Genomic DNA, 21,882 nt, shown 5'->3' with positions numbered 1-21,882 from the left:
TCTTAGACAAGAAAATGAAAAAGACATAACCCTAGTCATGTCCTGCTGTGTTGCCTGCCAGCACCTCAGGTGCCAGCAGGAGGAAACGGGGGCAGAGTGTGCATTGGAAATGATGGGATGGATGTCCTAGAATTCACAACAATTCCAACGATGTACCTTCAGGTTTTTACCAGAAATGATATCAACACACCAGCATACCAAGCCCCGCTCCCAATTTCCCACAGGGGTTTCCTGCTGCAGCCAGGCAACCCTATTAGCTCCTACTGAGGTGATCATAAACCCATGTCTGGGTTGTACCACTTCAGACTGCAGCTGGGTGCTCACATTGTTGAACGTTCCTCCGTATAAAATATACCAATCCATATAGCAGGGAGAAAGTTGTAGCCAGAGTTGCTGGCTTTCAGTAAGTAGGACATTTTTCTTGGGAGAGCATTCAGTCATGTGAATTCATATTTGCAGTCTGAAATAGAAGGGGCCAGACAATGGTTTATCACCTTAGTGAGAATTAGGTCACTTACAGCTGCTTTGTATATTAGGTTTTCACTTATGGTACCATTTCTGCACAAGGAGAAAAGACACAAGTATGCCAAGAATCTTGGATAAAGCTGGCTTGCTCAAATCCGATTTGCAAATATATGAATACATTAAGAACTGCCATGCATCAACTTTCCACTCATGATCTGCAGAACAGGACCATTCCCATGAACAAAACTTGTAAAATAGGAAGTAACACAATAGGAAGCAATCTAGTAAGATGGCTAGAGAAACTGCATTCGAGAATCTGCATGAATACACTTTGTGTAGCAATGGAACAGTCTACACTCAGGTTCTGCCACATCAGTTGTTTGGACCCCCTTGGATGCTAATAGAGAATATTTTGTCCCTGGCACCATGGTGCTTTTGTGCACCTCCTAAATTTTCTCTAGTTTGTGGTCTTTCTAAGTTTTTTTGGAAAGTTCACAACAAAGCCAGAGTAGGAGCCTCATGTTGAGGAAACACCAGATCTTTTCTAGTTCCATCCACATCAGAACCATTTTCTCTACCACAGTCCTTTGCGGGACCCATTTCCCTCTCCCCACACTACTTGGAGGGTTTTTTGGGGGGAGGGGTGCTATAGTCATTAATGGATAAATTGTTACAGAATTTTGTTAACTGATGATTTTAACCCCTCTCCCCTTGGTGATGTGAGTGGTAGGGAATGGCCATCAAATGGAAATGGACCAGGGAAAATGAAAGGAAACTTACCATGCTCACAGAAATATAGACAGCATGGAACAATGGGGGGTGGGGGTTGCTAGAAATTGCTCACAGTGGATGCATTTTGTGAGGGCTGATTACAGGCTTGTATCACTGCAAACCTTTCAAAAGAGGGTGGAATGAAAGCATGACCAGCTCTGGCCCTGCAGACATAAAGCAACCCAAAGTATACCGTGGATTGCAAACCGAGACCCTGCTTTAACAACAGATCCTTCTCCCATAGTCTCAAGGGTTATCTCCCACCCCCTTCTCTTCCCTTCTAATTATTAATCACGAGTTGTATTACATGTCACTAACACAAACTATCAAACCATGGTTCCCTTATCAATCAGAGAGCAAGGACTTGATACACACATACCAGAAAATGAAGAGACAGAACTGTGAAGGGGTGAAACAAAATGCACCAATAAAGCAGGCACACTGAAGACTATGGGTGGTAGTTTCTAATTCTGGAAGGTCTCTCTCCTTGTATCCTCCTGTCGTTCTGTGAATGGCCCCAGCACTCCATGACAGCCATTTTATGATTGGTCCTTGCCACTCAAGGGGTGGCATTCTTTTCTCAAAATTTCAAAAGCATACATAGGCTCATCAAGATTGGGGAGTTCTGAGGCACAAAATACAAAGCAATACCACTGTGATACTCAGATACCATCTGCACTGAGACTGAAGAGGCATGGGCTTGGCTATGGCTTCCATTAGAAATTAGAAACGGCGGAACAGAGAAACACAAAAGGTGACCTTGAAGCTGCTGTTCTGGAAACAAACAAAAATAAGCCTGGTGATTACTGGCTAGGTGCCAGACACGGTGAAGGTGCCAGTCCAGAGGACCGTACACATGCTGATTCTGCTAATCTGCTCTGATCTCTTCATGCCCAGCATCTGCTTCCCACACTTCTCCATTGACTGGCAAATTCTGATACGAAAGTGAAGGGGACCTGTTAGTAATTGCAGCTTTATTACCAGGCCTCTTGGTCATTTCCCAGGCTTGATGGCATTCCTCATAAAAATGGTTGGGAAGAAGGAGTTTGTTTTCCATTTGATGCAATGGGCTTTTTTCTTTTTTTCGGGGCGGGGGGGGGGGAGCCTTTATGGAGAAGACAGAATTGGCTGACATAGCTTATAGTGCAAGTATGTGAAGAAAACTGCACCAGTGTAGAATCGTTTGACACCAACTATTAAAGGTATAGCAGCCTTGTCTTCCTTTGCAACTGGTCTGACATACAGCTCTTGACACTTTCTAATTTGTGGTTTCCGTTTCACACGAGATGAGACTTGTTTCCCCACCCCCATTGTTATGCCATCCTCATAATTATTTATTTTATTATTTAAAACATTTATTAGCTGCCTTTCTACCTCACGGCACTCGAGGCAGCTAACACTATAAATAAAACAACAGTTATCAAACGTTTTTTAAAATTGGCTTATGAGCAGCAATACAACACTTTAAAAAACCCATTACCATGTATGTTTGATAACACTACTCCAGAATAATATAATACTTGAATCTTTTAGTAATGCAAATGGATGGAACTGAGTAGGGTTCCCACAGTGGCCATCTACACTGAAAAGACTGATTGCCTTCTACTGCTGAGAGAAGGGGGAAGAGAACTTTTGAAACTTTACAAATCCTAAGCAAGAGAGCAGGGGGGAAAGCTTGTCACTTGATTGTCACAATGCAGTAAACAGTATTATGACATTAGCCTGATGCCTCCCCCCAGATTAAATAGTTCTGTTTTGTTTGTGTCAGTGGTGACACCAAAGTAGGGGTCACAATATTTCCTTTCATTCAAGCAAAAGACTTCTGGATGCCTGAAAAAATGTCCCAACAACACTGTGCTAGGAAAGATCAGGTTTTTGGAAAAGCAGAGTTTTTAGTGGGGAAAAATGGACCGTTCATGGTTTGTGCAGGAGTGGAGAATGATGTGTGGAAATAAAGCAGGCACACAACTAAAGCTGGTGAAACAGAGAAAAACTTCTATGTGGAATCAGCTGTTGCCCCTTCAGAGTTGTTAAAGGCAAGGTCTACAAACAAGGAGTACCTTAGTGATGATGAAGAAGAAGAGTTTGGATTTATACCCCACTATTTCTGTCCTGTAAGGAGACTCAAATGGATTTACAGTCTCATTTCCCTTCCTCTCTCCACAACAAACACTTTGTGAGGTAGGTGGGGCTGAAAGAGTTCTGAAGAACTGTGACTAGCCCAAGGTCAACTAGAAGGAGCACAGGAGTGCGGGGAATCAAATCAGGTTCTTCAGATTGCAGTCCACCTGCTCTTAACTACTATACCACGCTGCCACTAGAAAGTAGTATACCTCACCAACAATTTCTCCAAAGTACAATAAACAACTGATTCCTTCTCCAGCATTGTATAAAATGGCATCTTGATAGTGCCAACCCAGGATCCTGATTATTTGGCTATTCACTTGAATTATTTCCATACTATCTCATTTTATTACAGCATTTCTCCCATTTTAATTCCAGAGCATTTTTTTTTAAATTACTGGTTCTTGTGTTGCACCTTTACAAGCTTAACATGCAAAAAATTAAGTTGTCTTCATTCTTTATTTTCGTAACATTGCTAAGGCAGCAAAAAAACTTCATGTACTACATTTCTACATGTTAGACTTACACAAAGTTTTAAAAAGCTTTTAGTCACATATAAGGTCTCTCATTGGCCAGGAAAAAATGGTCAGCTCCTTTAATAGAGATTTAATATGTAGAAATCTGCACTCGATCCTTTCATGGCTTAGAGTTAATATCATGCTGGTATAAGTTGAAGAACAAACTGATGTTAAGAGAAAAGCCAGAGGGACTGTTGGAAAACCTAATTATCTAACAATACATAACTGGCTAACAGTTCAAACGTCTGATGACGAACCCTTAGCCAATTACCCATTAATGCATACAGCTACTAAATCTAATAATCTATATTAATAAAAATGTAAGTGTTCATTTGTTCGAAATCCAAACCCTCCAAAAGTCCTTCACCGATTGCTCTGAAATTTGGACACAATGTTCCATTCAATTCCACGCGTGTTTTTATGTGTTCTTTTTGAACGTTGAATAATGTTGCATCAGCCAATCAGGATGCATGCTTCTTCCTTCACATGCTGTTGGTAAAAGGGGTGGCATGCAAGGGAAGTTATGGACCCTCAAAGGGGTGGCATGCCAGGGAGGAGAGGGTGGGGGCCTGGCATCTGGACATGGCCCACCCACCCTAGCAGAGGGAGGGGAGGCAGAGGGGTGGCATGCAAGGGAGGGGAGGGAGTTAGGGGTGGCATGCACCAGATGGCATTTCACCAGATGAGCCACAGTAACACGTGGCCGGGTATAGTTAGTGCTTAATATGCATAACACTTCCTTAACTCTTCCATTTCCACTATAAGAAACACATGAAAAAATATAAAGAAAAATTGAATTGTTAATATTTCAGCAGCTACAGCTGTTGCCAATAACTTAACAGCATACCATAAAAAGGCTTTTTTTTTGCCACCCCAGGGTCCTGATTACTTGGTAATTTCAATTTAATTATTTCCATACTATTTCACTAAATTTCTTCCATGTTAATAAAATGCACCTTATTGTTTTCATAAAACCAGCCATCCATGCACAATCCTGAATCTTCTCAAGAGGGACAGAGAAGAGGAATTGGTGGGAAGAGCCAAGTTGGTACACAGGATGGTTTCAAGAAAGGTAATCTTTCAGACAAGGCAGTTCTCTCTAAAGCATGCCACTGACTGTCTCAGGAGTAGCATACTTCTCTAGAACTAAAGCACAGCTAGAGATGAAAACACTGCATTCATTTCTAGTTACCAGGTTGTTGCTGACAAGGTAGAAAAATTCAGCAACAATAGTCAGTCACTGGGACATCAAGATAGGCTAGTTCACTGCCTGAGAGATTAATTTTCAGGAGACAGTGAAATATTATGTGTGAGTGAGAGGTCCATGAGCTAAGAGAGAGACATAAGCAGAAAAGTTTCCAAGTTCAAACTTAGAAAGCCTCTTTTTATGACAAAAACCTCCTTGGCCACAAGATGATATGCAGCATCCATTTTTCTGCATTGTTCCTCATGTACCCCAAAGTCTCAGAGCGTCCAGGTCCTTGCCCTTCTCACCAGCAGTACACCGCAAACAGAGTTCCGAAAGCTCCTATGGGGAAAAAAGGATGCATATTTTTGAGATGGTGCTGCTGCATCTTTTGTTATGGCCCTAAAGTTCTTAAAAATAGAGGTAGGGCCTTTACACTTTACAAAAAAGTGTGTGGGAAATGCAGAGTCTGACTCTATTCAGAAAATGATGAGCTTTCTTGAATAATTAGTTTGAAAGAGTCCTCATGACACTTCCTTTCTCTTTTTTGAGATGCTATAGCAGTATGCTGGTACTTGCATATCATTAATCTATATTCAGGTTTGAATTATGATTGCACCTGCAGCACATCTCCAGTTCTTTCCTTCTGGGAGGCAGTTTTTAGCTATGTAAAGTTCATCTTGGGTATGATGCATAATTTTAGTTACCAGCACTCAGTTCTAGGATGCTTCTGCCAATGTATGTATTATTTATTAATTTAAAACATTTATGTGCCACCTTTTCACCCAAAGATGGTCCTCCACCTAACAATGTTTGTCCATTTTTAGAGCAACATTGTTGGCAAAGAATCTTGTCTTAGGCAGATGAAAAGCATCACAGCCCTCAATACGGTCATATTTGGCATAAATATGAAAAAAAATGTATAGCAAAGGTAATAAACTGCTCATTTTTCAAGGTATCTGGCAATCCTTCTGGTCTTATTTTAGCAAAGTACATACAAGCTGTACAAATAGTTTACAGCAAATCTTGCAGTCAAATTCTACTTTTTCCTTTGAATTCGACAGGGGAAATTAGATCAGCTTTGTCAGTTTCACATAGAACTTGACATGTTAATCTTCAGGTACTGATGTAAAGAAGCAAGGGTGGTTGGATCTGCTTTGTCAATTTCATATTGAATTCACAATGTAATGTTAAGGTAAAGATACACTGTGTCCACAGTTAGGAGTGAATGAAATAGACCTCAGTAACAATTGTGAGTTACTTCAGCTACTTGCCCCCCCCCCCCAAATTGGGGGGGGGGGTTTGTGGGGAGGGTGCTACATGTTTCTGGGGGATTCTGCATGGACCGAAATCACCAGTGTCAGCCTCGTAAAGTCACGGTTGGAGGGTGAACTTCCCACAGGCAACGCCGCTCTTTTCCCCTCCAAACGGTGTTTAGTTTAGCGAGTCATTTGGAAAGCGGTGGCGTCTACCCAGTGCCAAGCAAATGGCACTGGGTGGAAGGCACCATTTTCCGGCATGCCGCTTTAAAAAAATGTATATCCTCATCCCTGTGTAGCTCCACCGGGACAAGGAGACATGCCCTTTGCCCTCCAGGTCATTGCCAGGGCCACAGGGGTGTGGCCTTTCGTCCTGACAGAGCTATGCAGAGCTGAGGAGGTACACCTAATGCAGAGGCACTGCTGCAGGCTGCAGCACCTCCAGGGCCACCCGCACATACGTGTGCAAACGGTCCCAGGCTGGCGCCAGTGTAATTTACACTGCAACCCTTCTACTCCCATGGCCCGTGCAGAATCCACCTCTGTTCCTTCAGGTAATGATGACTGCTCCAGTAGGTTTTTGGGCTTCCATTTTATGTGGGTAATTCTCAATGGAGGCTGCTTCAAAATGTAACTGCACAGTAATGCTTGAATGCCTGTCCAAGAGGAAAAGGAAAAAAGGGAGGGTGTTCTGGATCGTGAATGACATCCCACCACCATTGGGAATAATAGGTTTTCAGCAGTAGTGTGTGGGATAAATGCAATTGAAAAGACAAAGGGAAAAATGATGGGGGGAATCAGTGTGCGGAATGATTTCACAGAAAAAATTTCTAAGACACAAGGTTTGACCACTGGGAAAATCTGTGGTAAGCTGTGCATACAGAAAAGGCCATAGATTCAGTCTGGAGAATACCACTCTGAATTCACTGATAACACAAACAATGTTTTTTGTGAGCAGCCAAACTGACTTAAATGGCACATTTTTTTGGCAAATTACAGAACCATCCCTGGCAAGCAAACATTATAATTGAAAGTGAAAACTAAAAAGCAGCACCAGATGAATAACAGAAGTTCAGGAAGGACAGATAAACTCAAGCTTTTCTTGTACATGCAAGCCGTTTTTACTATCACCTAAAGGGTTGGCATGATGAACTATTCATTAGTGTCAATCTAGTCATATAAGCTGGCGTAGGTTATGTGTGAGGGTAGGTTTTTTTGGTTTTGTGCACTTGTGTGCATTTGAGGCATCAACATGACATGACATCTATGAAGGTCTACCTTTGAAGTCAACACAGTGGCTCTAATTGGTAGAAAATGCTGCCACCCAGCAACTGTCAGGAGCTAGGTAGAGCAGGCACATCATACCCATTCTGCAGTCACTCCATTGGCTGTCCACTAATTACTGCTCTCAATCCAAACACGGACTATTAACAGATAAAACCATTCATAGCCTTGGATATTCATATTGTAGGACCCCCCTCAGTTCCATGGGTCATCTGCCCTGGATTCAATGTTTGTTTGGAAGTCAGTTTTCTCCTGTCTTCCCCCAACATTGAGGTACCTGATGTTCCCCTGGCTTTTCTCCAATCTTTCTCAAACCTGCTTTGTTGTGAATATTTGGGAAAGAACACTGTGAAGACCGAATGGCTACTATGTGGATGGATGAAATCTGGATTTTATTGTCCACATAGCAGCCATTTTCTCTCACCCTGTCTCCACAGTGGCCATTTCTTCCGTCCACTAGGGCTTTTTTTAAAAAAAAATCAGCCATTGAATATGTTATATTGATATACTGTGATAATATCGAAAAGATTGTCTGAATTCACAGCTTTCATTTTTTGAGATATACTGAGAAAGGCATACAACAGAAAAACGGGAAACTTGCATGGAGAAATTGGAGAACCTGTTACACATATTGTTATCAATATAATGATATTCAATTGCCATTGTTTAAAAACTTGAAAAAGATCTGTGGCCCAGGGCAGTGTCTAGCCACTGCTGGGGGGTTGGGGGCAAGGAAAATATCAGAAAACCTGCCATGTGGAAGCTGTGTTCCCAATGTGCTGTGTTGGCAGCCACACCAGCAGAAGAGAAACAACACAAGACAATGCCCAAGTGAAGAGTCAGCAAGCTAAACAGCTGACAGAAATCCCTCCGGATGCAGATTAACTTGCCTTTGAAACAGCAAGTAACAGTCATGTGGGTCCATGATTACCAAGGAGGGGGAAGGGGTGAAACTGCTCCCTTCTTCCTCTTCTGTCAGTAGAAGAGGCAGAAAAGTTGGTTTTGTTCCTGTCCCCTCCTTACTGCAGCAACAGACCTACTAGTCCACATGGGTGTTGCAGGTTTTGCAATACACTTCCCAGGGTCAGAAAAGATTGCTTGAGGTGGGTGGAGGGGATCAGGAGGATCCATGGATCCAATCCAATATTCTTTTCACACATTATGCACTGCTACCACCCCCATTTTCAAGCAAATTGAAGTATGACTATGAGCTAATTTATGACAATATTTATGATAATATTTTGTATTAAAACAGAATAAAAAAGAAATGACTCTGTCAGACACTGACACTTCTGCATTATCCTGCACATGTATTCTCCATGTCTTTTTGATGCCTGACTGATCTCATATTAATGAAGGCCAAACTAGCTTCATGCTAGTCATACGATAAATTACTTATTAAACTTGCAGAAGATTAGCTTGTCAGTGCACTCCAAGTAATTTTTGAGATCTCTTAAACGGCTCAAGCCTCCTTTAAATAGTGCTCACAGGCAATACATCTGCCAGAAGATTTTCTCCGCATTCCATATTTGCGCACACAGATTTGTCAGCATTTTCCATGACAAACTTCTGGCAATGATTCTTCTCCATAGACAGAAGGGACTCTAGGCAAGTTTGTCTGGTCAAGGCTCTCAGACAACAGACCTTATATAATGTTACACACATAGCCTGCCATTTCTGGAAACCCTCTCTACCTTCTGCCTATTGTAATGTAAAAGATGAGCTAATTCAGTAAGGCCTATGGCCCAAACCTGTGAAGTTTGAGACTTGACGGACGACCACCATGTCAGTTCAAAGTCATGGCCCATGGGAGAGCCATTCTCCCCTAACTTTCTGAGAATTCAATTTTAGCATAAGCACACAAAAGTCTTTACACTCTAGTTTACCAAAGTAGTTTATGTTGTTGAGACAAAAATTGTCACCCATAGCAACAATGAATACCATAAAAACAAAACCCATTTTCTAGTTAATCAGGGATCAGATCTCAAAACATGTTATGGACTCCTTTTTTCTCTCACATGTCCCGTTGACCAGACATGTTCTGGGAAATCCATGGTTGGAGCTGATCTCCCAGGTGCATGTGTAACCTGCTTACTCTTTAGCCAGATTACTTTGGCGAGTGAAAGGAGGGGAGTGCAGCAGGCCTGAGGGAAAGTCTAAGCAAAGCAATAGGGTGGAGGGGAGAGGGAAGGCTGTGGCTTTCCCACTATCTTGGTGGAGGCATGCCTCACACTAGCCTTCCATCATGCCATCCTCCAGCTGCACCAGTATAATGAAAAAACCTTGCAAGGCTGTGACCGGAACACCATCTGTGAGGAGGAACGGTCTGAGCTTGTTTGGGGTTGAACTTGAGTGTCAATTAAGACCCACAGAAGCATCTAAAATGAGGCTCATGAATGGTATCTTCATATGGCATTTCTTCTTCACAGAAATGGGAACAGGAGCACCAATGATGAAGGGCCACTGCAGCTCCTGAGGCTTTTCCTGAAAGCTAGTGACAGAACAGATTGTGGACTGTTGAGAGAGAACTTAGGTGCCCCAAAACTCCTCCCCTCTTGCTTTTCAAGGCCTTCATTGGAGAAATGATGCATGAGTGATTCTCAATGTTTTGCCAGGTCTGTCCAGCTGCCTTAGTACGGTCTTCCCAGATTGATTTGCCTTGGATTCTATGGTTTGACACTGGTTGTGCTAGGTTTGCAATCTTTGCCTATGGTTCTGCTGGCATCCTCTGGTTTGACACTGACTCTGCTGGGCTTGGTAGTTCTGTTTTCATTTCAAGGCTTTTGCCTAGTAGTTGGTATCTTTGTACTAAAGAAAGCATGGATTTCCCCCCCACCCCACCCCCATCGGTGTGCTGCAGGAAAGAATCAGCTGTAGTGCGTCAGACAGACTGAGGTCAAGGGGGGGTAGCAGGCAAAGGCATAGTCAGACAGTCCAAGGTCATGGCAGGTGGCAGGCAAATGTGTAGTCAGACAATCCAGAGTCAAGCAAGTACAGGACTTCAAGCAGGCAGGCTAGGCACGAAGGTACAAGGCATGGAGCAGGGAACCTGGTGTGTAGAGCTTTCCAGTGAAACACACTAGTTGCACCCAGGCACAGCCAAACCCAAGACAGGGTTTGAACAGGATATCCTGGCTAGTGCCCTTAGAATCCTGCAAGGACTCAGTTCTCCTCAGATGCAGATGCCTCCATTTCACAGAGCCTTCTGAAATACCTATCAGCAATGTGAGCACTATTTTTGCCACTTAGCTGCTGCCTTTGTCTTTGCCTTCTTCATGCAGCTGGCTCATTACTCAGCCCATCTGAGGTAACTGACGGCTCTCCCAGCTGCATGGCATCAGGCTTTGTTACTGGCTCTGCCTCCAGCGGGCAGGACAGGGCTTGAAGCTGGCACTGCCTGGGCTGCAGGTCCTGGTCCTCAGGCTCCGCATCAGATTCCTCAATTCCCAGGGACTGGTTCATGACACCAGGAGACAATTAGGGTGGTTTGAGGGACTCATTAAGATCACAAAGTACTGAACCCTTGATCCAATTTCTTTAAAATAAGATCCCAGCAATTCTGGTAGGTAGGACAGGCAGGAATAAGATCCCTGCAATTCTGAGACATTTGGTTGAAAACAGACACTCCAATTCCCCTTGTCCCTGAAAGAGTCCTCCCATAGGAAATGCACATCTCTACATATCTGGTGTTATACAAATTGAACTAGTCTGCAAATGTCATGTATGCCTGAACGTATCAGCATCTGCTGGTATCTAGTGACTGAATCTTCTAAATTACAAGCAATTCACATATGCTGTCTCTCAAGATATGTTATTTTACCTCTGATCTTACCTTGCATAACCATCTCCCCCACTCCTCTCCAAAACTCCCTGTGTTTAAATTATCTTAAACTTGACAAGACTGCCTATTTCAGGTAGGACAAACATAGCAGATGAATTTGGGTAGCATTGATGGATTCTCATATGGATTTGCTTTTGTAACATATGGTGACAGCCATTAGATTACATGGTTTTAAAAGGAGGCTACACCAAATCATGGAGGATAGGTCTGTCAGCAGCAGTTAGCCATGACAACTAAACGAAACCCCCATGCTTCAAGGGAATGGCTACTGCTTTCATACTCTGCTTGTGTGCTTCCCAGAGGCAGCTACTTGGCCACCATGGAAACAGGATGTTTGACTACTTTAAAATGTTTAGTCCATGCAATGTCTTTGGAGTTTAATGTTACAAAATAAAGGGCAACAATTCCAAAAATACCTTCAGAATACGATAACCAAATGCTAGAGAATGATCCTTTAAAATGAGCTACCAATAAATGGAGAACAAATTTCCCAGAATTCAAAGTACATGGTACTGTAGATCACAAACCTTTATTCTCTGCAAATTTCTACTCAACATCATCTTAGAAAAACGGTAAGGGGAAAACAACTGAATAAGGAGCAAGGCAAAGAAACCAAACAGTCATCAAAAGGTCTTGCACATTTAATGTTCTGGTTTACAATTACTGCTACTAAATACAGATTACCTCCTCACAAGGACTGAGCCCCAGTGTAGTCACCTCTTAAATACTGTTACACACTCCTCACTGCTCTGGGCCTCAAGGAATTCCTGAGAGCTGCACTTTTGTTGAGCTGCTTCTCCTTGGTGAAGAGAACAAGAGAGAGATTCTACATCCTCAAGATGATCCAGCAAATTCACAGCAGCGTCTGTCTGCTTTTCTCTGTCTCTGGAAATGTCAAAGACCCATCCAGATGGTTGGAGTGGTGGAAATTGCCGAGCCCAAGGTTCTGAACCAGTACTCAAAACTCAAAGCAATTTTTTATTTTTTATTTAAAAGGAAAGTTACAAAGCAGTAGCTTTAAAAACATGTAGTGAATACAGAATCATAAAGTGAATTCCAGATATACAATAAACAATAAAATATACTTACTAAAAGAAAACATAATAGAAGTTCTCAGTGCATAGGCAAAGTTCTTCAAGCAAAGCAGAGGCAAAATTAAGACAAAAGAAAATTAAAAATGGCTGCTCACTCTAATGAGATTAATTTATGGCACTAGCTGGCCACACTAAATAATTACCAATCAACCAATCAGGTATCAAGTTATTAAGAACTCTCTAGAAGGTGACCAAGCTACCTTGCCCTGTTAAAACTTTCAATTAGGGTGTTAGCTGACTAGTAGGATCCAGCTGAAAATAACTGGAGATAATTTCACACCCATAACCAGGAATCTGACCTTAGTAGTGGTATAGCCTATCTCTATCTAAAAACACCTGTTTCTAAGCTATGTGAGAAATGAGAGACAAAAACAAGATTTTTCTATAAGCTTTTACAGCAATCAAAATGGAGTATCTTTAAACACAGTAATATACAAGCAAAATGGTCATTCTCTTCACAGCTAGAACAAAAACCCTGTTCTTTCTTTATACACAAACTAACATCTGGTCCTACCCTTCAGCTGTGGAGAAGGGGGATTGGCTGAGCCAAAACGTTCATCAGAGAATGCTGATGAGCGTTTTGGCTCAGCCAGTTTTTGAGACAGGCCCCTTCCGCACACGCAAAATAATGCATTTTCAAATCACTTTCACAACTGTTTGCAAGTGGATTTTGCCATTCCGCACAGCTTCAAAGAGCACTGAAAGCAGTTTGAAAGTGCATTATTCTGCATGTGCAGAATGAGCCTCAGTGAGGAAACATCTGCAATGGTTAAGAAACATTACGACTTCTTTTTGGTATAGACTTTTGTTCCCTTCAGGCATCCCACTTTAGGACATGCCCACAGGAGAGACTCATTCTTAGGAATCCGACCTCTAATACACAACAATACATTTGCAGCACACTTTACAGCAAGTCTGTACAGATTGTTTTTGGAGAGCAGAATGAGCTCTACGTTATGATTTCTGCCCATGAGGGTCCCTGGCCAGTGTGGGAGATGTAAATCTGAACATCCAGGAGATCCCTAGTTATTCAAAGGTCTCCTATGTCTCATAATTTCTGCTACATTCTCACACTGATGCTAAAATGAAGATGATACCCCCAGTGAACCCCCACCCGGGATGCAACAAAGAGGAGGATAGAGTAGTTCTTCAGTCACAGCAAATGTTATCACCACTGCCACTGTTTCTGCATGAACAATAGGATGTAATCAATAACTAGTACAAGGTCAGTGTGGGTCAGTGCACAAGATAAAGATATCAGAAGCACTGAACAAGGTATCTCTGACTTTTCTCAGGCAGTAAAAGGTAACAGTAAAAATGCTCATGTATCTCCCAAGAGTTCTGGCGGGAGGCGCAATGAAGCCCGTTCAAGACGCATAGCGTGCGGCTGAAGCCGGAGGCGGCAGGCGGCAGGCAGCTCCGCATGGAGCCACCTCTTCCCTTTTCGCCCTCCGATTGTCCTCGTGCATTAGCCTGCTGGAAGCGTCGCAGCCCATGCATGCCCTCCGACCCTGGAGGTGGGAGGACAGTGGCGAGTGGCTGCGAGCCCACAATGAAACTGAACTGGCGATGTTCCCTGGCGGTGATTCGCGACCCGCCCGAAGACAGCTTCCTCCCCAACAACAACCCTTTAAAGGGTTGTTGTTTAGGGCGGCCTGACGCCGCCCTGGGGGGAGGGAAGCGGAGTCAGGTCGCCGCTGCTACGTTGCAGCAGCGGCGCCTGTGTGAACGGCGGCCTGGGGGCAGAGTTTTTACCGCCCCCAGGCCGTCGTTAATGGGCCGTGCGGAAACGGCCTTTGTGTTGTCAAAGGTTTTCATGGCCAGGATTAACTGGCTATTGTGGATTTTCCGGGCTCTGAGGCCGTGATCTGATAGTTTTTGCTCCTAATGTTTTGCCCGCATCTATGGCTGGCATCTTCAGAGGCCTGTCACATTAAGATGTGTTTCTCTCTGTGACACAGTATGGAGTGACTGTGTGGTGAGGCATACATTTTGTCCACTTCACAAGGGTGTAGGGTATATTTGCATGTGTCTGGGTGGAGTTTATTTACAATTGCTTTGTTCGTAAGTTATGGCTCAGTTGCAATGAACTGTGCATGTTGATTCCAGACAAGTTGGATAACAATACACAGTTCTTCTATTCTTGTCCCATAACACTCCCACTTTTCCTAGGCTATGGCTGCAGAACAGCAGTACAATTTCTGTCACGTGGAGCACTGTAAATACCAAAAAGGTGCCTTGATTTATCTTGGAAGAATGTTGCTGGAGAAAGCATCATTAAGAAACTCCCCACATGTTCTGGTGTTCACAGAATTGCCCATAACCCTGACTCCAACTGCTAAAATTGTCTAAAAAAAAAGACTTTTTAAATTTCCATACTATGCTGACAAGACATTAGACCAGTTCTTCTCTTCCCTGCAACCTCCAGGTAGTGCAGGGGAAGCTGTCATGGAGGCAAGTTTTTTAAAAGTTGTGTGTCTAACTGACACATCAGGAATTAGTCAACATGTGCTTTCTGAATGGAGAATGTAAACTGGAGATGAAGAATTTGGAGCTTCAAGCTGTAATCAGATAAACTTGGGATGCAGCCTTCTAGGAAGGGTTGTTCTAATTGCTCCCGGGGAACTGGATTCAGGGTATGCAATTCGCTGCTGAATAGCAGTGTGAAGATGGGATACGTTACTATGATGTACTACGTAAAAATCATCCCCTAAAAAAAGGAACTGTGCCATATTTGTGATATTATTAAACAGTGAGTAGGGGCAAAGTCATAATCAGTATAGAAACACTCAATGTGGATAGGAAAATCTGAGAGCTAAACTATGTCAGTAATATCATTTCTGCTCCATTGCAATTCCACATGCAGATAATGCCAGGATGAAATTGACAGCTTGAAGAGGATGTGGAACTGACCAGGTTAGACATGCCAGTTTACTATTTCATTTGGCAGCATGCAACACATATCTGAAAGCAGACTTATTTAGCAAACAATTGCCTCAGCTTGCCATTTTTAGCAGAAAACTTGGAAGAATCATGGGGGGGGGGGGGAGAGATTCCTTATGTTTCTCCATACATGGTAAAGATCACTGTTAGAAAAGCTAGTACTTACTGAGAATCCTTTAAGCCTTCATCTTTTCTAAAGAAAAAAAGTGTTGCAGGAAAGAAATCTTGTGTTACGAGTGGAGACAAGCAAAACACACCCATAAAAATAGCCTTCTATGGCCACAGTTAACGATAGCTGATAAAAGACTGTGTATAAGACAAAGAATCCATGACTAATGATTTAGAAATGAATTGTCTCTGGTATCTGTTTGTAGCAGATAACAGCCCTCACAGATTCAGCCATATCTTGGTCCTTTTGGAGGCTATCATGTGAATGAATTAGTCTGTTGAAAATATTTCCTTCTCATGTAAGTACTACCAGTTTTAAAAAGTATGTTTAACCAACACATCTTCCTAACAATGCAGTTATCTGATCTACTTCAAACTACGTTCACTTTACAAAGATTAAATTATGGTGATCTTCTTGCAGAATGTTATAATATTCAACAAGAGCTCATTTTTATTCTTAATTCCATCAACTGCTGCTGAACTACCACTCAGTTAAACCAGGGATCCCCAAACTTTTTTAAGCCTTCAGGCACCTTCCAAATTCTGGGTGGTGGGGGCAACTGCAAAAAAGACAGCCATGGAAGGCAAAGCCAACCACAAAATGTCTAGGACTGGAGATAATCCACCCTTCTGACAGCTGTTCTTCAGGCACAAGCTCTTATTTAACAAGATGCCTTTTAAAATGAGCATGTTATTTAAAATATTTTCTTGAATACACATGAAATAAGTACAGTTAGAGAACTAGCTAAGAAACCCTCATCTGGCAGTATTGGCCTTCATTCTGCAGACATCTAATGCACTTATGCAAAAGGGGGAAAAAGCCTTGTTGCATAATGCCACTGTCTGTGTCACACCATAAACACCAAAGACACAGAAAGCTCCACTTGGCTCACTTTCTAAATACTCTTGGTGGGTGCCAGGAAAGGTGCTGGCAGGTACCACGGCACCCACAGGCACCACAGTGGGGAACCTGGAGGTAAGTGAAAGCCAGGCCACATATTTCAGGGTTGCTGGTTCAGACACAACAAAAAAACATCGTTTATTTTATAAACTGCAGTTTGTCTTCGAAGCCAAGATTCAGCTCATCAATGATCAGTGAATTCTGATTTGTCTTGGCAAAATCCTAGTTTCAATACTGCCACTTTTCCCCCCAGCCAGGATCCCAGTTTGCCTCGTGCTGAAAAGTCTTGCTGTATCACCAATGTGCTTATCCCCAGTTGCCAGCAATATGAGGGAGGGAAAACTGCTGCAGGAATAAGCAGCTGAGCCCTCACCCCCTCTGTCTTTTCAGTGTGTAACAGAGGAAGTTGCAAGGCTTTTGTGTTAATCCTTTCCCACCCCCAAACTAGCAAAATAACCTCCTGCTGCCAGTTTCAATGCAACCCCCACAGGCAAACACAACCAAATATCCTCCCAAGAGTTCTTACTCTGCTCCAAAGCATACAAGATGATTACAGAAGCCCTCGTGGCGCCCCCCCCCCCTTTTACTCATATACCCTAGAATGCTTCCATTTCCATGCAAACATTACCTCCTTGCCACTCCTTCTCTTGAAGTGCCTGTACAATAACCACCTCTTTCTACTCACAGTAAACAAACAGGTTGTGTTAAATGCATTTTATTCAACAGAGAAAGGCAGTCCTGTGTAGAAGATGATGATGTTTGGATTTATACACCACTTTCCTCTCCTGTAAGGAGACCCAAGGTGGCTTACAAACTCCTTCCCTTCCCTTCGCCTCAACAGACACCTTGTGAGATGGGTGGGGCTGAGAGAGGTCGAAGAGATGGGGCGGTATATTAAATCAAATCAAATCAAATCAATAAATGATGATGATGATGTGCAGGAGTGGGGAAACAAATCCAGTTAACTAGATAAGAGTCCACCACTCATGTGAAGGAGCAGGAAATCAAACTTGGTTCTCCAGTTCACAATCCATCGCTCCTGCCTGCTACACCATGCTGGCTCTCCACCTCTCATAAAATGAGCTATGAATGCTAACTGAGGCTCCATGTAAAAGTAGAACAGGGCTTTGATGTAGGAAAAGCTGGAGCAGGAAGTTCTCTTTACCTCTAACTAGCAGTAGAGTGGGATTTCTGAAGAACTCTGAATGCAAATATAGTTCTTGAGAAAAAACCCGCTGCTGCTGGAACACAGACAGTTAAGATGGCCACAGGGATCCACTGGCATTGCTTATTTCCCCTCAGCATGCATAGCAGGCGCTTGTCACATTGCTGTGTGTTATAGAGAGCACAGGCAGAGGTGTTGCAAGGAGTCCACTGATTTATGGAGATGCTGAGGCTAGTGAGAGACTTGATGCTATCCACAGAAGGCCAAGTTTTTTGATGCCGACTCTGGTGATAGAGTTGGTGCTGTTCAAGGAAGACAAAAGTTTTTTGAGCTGTTCTTACTTTGTGATTATGTAGGCAGGACAAATACCTGAAATAATTTAATGAAGATTGCTACGACACTGTGTTCATGACCTCTTATGCTAGACTGGTACCTGAACTAATCACAGTGAGGGTGGTGTTGTGAGTTCGAATTAGTAAAGCCCATTGTGCTGAACAATACAACAATCTCTTGACAGCTGTTGGTGGGTTAATAGCACCCATCAAGGGAGCCAGTCCCTCCTGCTTTTCCTTCCCCCTTGGCCACATTTTTTGTCTGCTCTGCCCTTTCTTCTTTGCTCGCTCTCTATCCTGCTATCCTGAATAGCCCTCCCACCCAATTTGTAAAGGTGGATACTGGATTTGGCAAGGGGTGCCTGTGAGATGGAAGGGTTCTCTCCATCTCCAGAGGCACCCCCTCCCCCTGTTTGCAAATGTAATCTACACCTGTCTATGTCCTAGCAAGTCAAAGCAGATATGCATCATTCTTATTACATTCAAGAGAGTTAATCTCTGGTATATTACTTACAGGCTTATGTAAAAAACTGCATTATGAATGGAAACTCAAACACAAAAAGCCCCTAACCAAACAAACCCACAAATTTTCAACCAGGTTGATCCAGTTTCACCTGTTGAATGACAAATCACCTTGATTTGTATTGAATATCATAGTGGGACCCCCTCCTAGAAAACAAGTTATTAAAAACAACAACACGAAGATGGTCATCTCTCAGCCAGCCATTGATGATTCACATTCACTTCTTAATGAACTTTATTAAAAATAAGTAGCTAGGGCAACATTGAATAGGCAGCAGCAAGATAGCATGGATAGGGCTATAATCAGTGGTGGGATTCAGCAGGTTCGCACCACTTCGGCAGAACCAGTTGTTAAAATGGTGCTTGTAGACAATCAGTTGATAAATTATTTGAATCCCACCACCAGAACTAGTTGTTAAATTATGTGAATCCCACTACTGGCTATAATGTTAAATTGTCTGCCTCCTGGCATCACCTTTCACCCATACTACTAAAATTCACACTGGAAATGACAGAAAGAGCTGCTCGGCTCTTAGTTGAGAGAAAAAATAATTCCACACTGCTCTGTCTGTTTCAAGCAGCTTGCAGAAGAATTTGTCTGCTCCTGGCATTAAGAAATATACAAGTCAGTGGGGATCACAGCAAAGTTGCCAGCCCTTGTACCTTACTAGAACTCCTGTGATAGTCTGTACTATAAAGTTCTTGCTCTTGGCACTACATTAGAAATGCACAACAAGCCAAGAAGCTGGGGTTTTTATGTAATGTCTGTATTATGGCCTTCACAGGATGGAGGGAAAGAACATACCTTTGAAAGGTTCTGAAACTGGACTACAATTAGCAGTGGCTCAAAGACTGGGAATGAACCATGGGATCACCCTTTCTCCAGATCCTCCCCTGTCTTGCACAACCCTCTACCCCACCCCGCTCACCATGGCTTAAAGTGTTGCTAAGAATTACATTAAAGCTAATGGCAATTAACACTGAATAATGTTCACCTGGACTTAAAGCTAATTAGTAAACCTTGGACAGCACTAACTATAGTTAAATTTGGTGCCAGTTCTTGACCAGAGGAAAAAAGACAAGAGTGAAGAAACTGTGGGGAATTAGAACACAGTTCTCCTCCAATCTTAACCATGATTAAGAGATCAAGCACAGCACTGGACATAGGTAAGTCCATATGTATTTATTTTTAAATGATCTGGAGACTATGAAAGCAGCTAATTTTAGGATTTATAATGTTTTACGACTGCAGAGCCCTTGTATATCAATTCCTCCACTAATAGAGATGCCTCTACCAAAACATTCTGAAAATGCTACAAGAAGTTAAAAATATTGTTTCCAAATTAGGAGCATTTACATTTTGAAGGGTCCATTTATAGATAAAAATATGCTGGGCTATTATCTTATTTTGAGATTTCATCAATCCAGTATAATCTCATTGTTGCATCAAGTGGGATTATTCCGGTTTTACTGCAGCCCAAAGATCACAATCTGATCCACTGTGGCAGCAAAGGATGGATAAATACACAGGCTATCAAAGGAATCAATGGTGGTTAATAAATTGGAAAACAGATAATGAAGATCTCAAATACTGCAGTGACAGCAAAATTAATCAGAGCTGTATTACCGGGAGAAGAAGAAAAACTTTGCAGAGAAGTAGGTCATCATTTATCAATTAATGTTTATATTGTATTTCTAATTGCAAGAGTGTTTTGCACTGTATTCCTTTTCATGTGCTAAGATTATGTTAAATCACATGAGTATGGGCAAAGATATATGTATAAACAGATGAAACTACTAAAATAAAGGCTGGCATCCTCCTGTGCTTGTCAAAACAAAAACTGTAATATATTAATATTAGCACTCAAACACTTTGTATATGAGCAAGCTACCTCGTAACACCCTCATAACAGCGTCCAACATTAATTTACAGAGGTTTGCTAGAGTTTAGGAGCCATTTTGTTTGCTAGAGTTAAGGAACCAGTTTGAAAATTCACACTGAATATACAGATTGATATTTATAAGTGTTTTTTTCATATTTCAAAAGCTGTATACTATCTGAATTGTAATATTTTATGTTCTACTTGCAAAACCAATAAAAACAAAAGATGAATACATTCAAAAATGTAGACTAATATCTCCCTGAGCTTGCCAGAACATACATTGTGATACCTGTTAACATTCAAACACTTTCCAACTGCCTCATAACACTTTATCACACAGTTCAATGTTCTAGGTTTGTCAGTTTATTATGAAGTGGACTTGATATCTGACTGTGATGTCTGGGGTCAAGGAAGCTCAGAAGGATGTCCACTTAAGAAAATAAAAGCTGGAAAATAAAAAGCTGGTTCTATCTATCTATCTATCTATCTATCTATCTATCTATCTATCTATCTATCTATCTATCTATCTATCTATCTATCTATCTATCTATCTATCTATCTATCTATCTATCTATCTATCTATCTATCTATCTATCTAATATTTATACCCTACCCCAAAGGGCTCAGGGCAGCTTACAAAGTTCATAATACTTGGCAAAACAGATTACCAGCTAAACTAAATATGTGGTAGTTCTTTGTATATCCTATAAAAGTTTGTAAACATAGCTACGGTTCTCACAGGAGCCTACAGAAGTTAGGCTCCTTTAAAGTGATTCAAAAAAATGTACGCTGAGGTCTTCTCCCCCTTAACTAACTGTTGTGACCAACATAACACCTCATTCCTGGATAACAGAGGAAAGGTAGCCTTATGACACACAAGATGGCTGAACGTGTTCACTGGTTTGGAAAAAAAAAACATGCATAGTCCAGAGCTGGAGAAAAGGTGCTCACATACTTTTAAAAAATGAAATACATTTTTAAAGAGCAAAGTTTATGAAATGAGGCAATATTCCTGATAAACAAAAAGGGCAGGTTTTTAGAACAAAAGATGAGCAGTCCAAAGAATAGATCAACTTCTAAACAACTTTAAATAAACAAACTGAAACTCTTCAAAGGGTTACATAAGAGTGCAGTGGCAGGAGAAGGAGCTGGGGCACTGCTGTGGAGGCATCATCATGTGACTGACAGTCTAAGCAGAGTTGTATCCTTCAAGAGATTAAGTCAACAGGGTTAGAAGGGCATAACTCTGTTTAGGATTGCACTATAAGATACTTGGGATGCATGCACACATCGCTGGATGTTGCTACAGAAGACATTCACAATGAGATTGTCTTGGCCACCCATGAAAATGCAGGTTGCTAACTGCAACATGTAGATTAATACAACCACTTTCCACACACACACACACACAGAGAGAGAGAGAGAG

General features: G+C 42.1%; 1 protein-coding gene across 1 annotated transcript in view; it reads right to left on the bottom strand.

The window, feature by feature from the left end:
* The window catches only part of DRD4 (dopamine receptor D4), a 42,302-nt gene that overhangs the window by 11,751 nt on the left and 8,669 nt on the right, over window positions 1-21,882 (bottom strand). The window lies entirely within an intron of this gene.

The sequence above is a fragment of the Sphaerodactylus townsendi genome, linkage group LG02 (genome assembly GCF_021028975.2).
Source record: "Sphaerodactylus townsendi isolate TG3544 linkage group LG02, MPM_Stown_v2.3, whole genome shotgun sequence".
NCBI lineage: Eukaryota > Metazoa > Chordata > Lepidosauria > Squamata > Sphaerodactylidae > Sphaerodactylus > Sphaerodactylus townsendi.
This window is presented reverse-complemented; position numbering and strand designations above follow the sequence as displayed.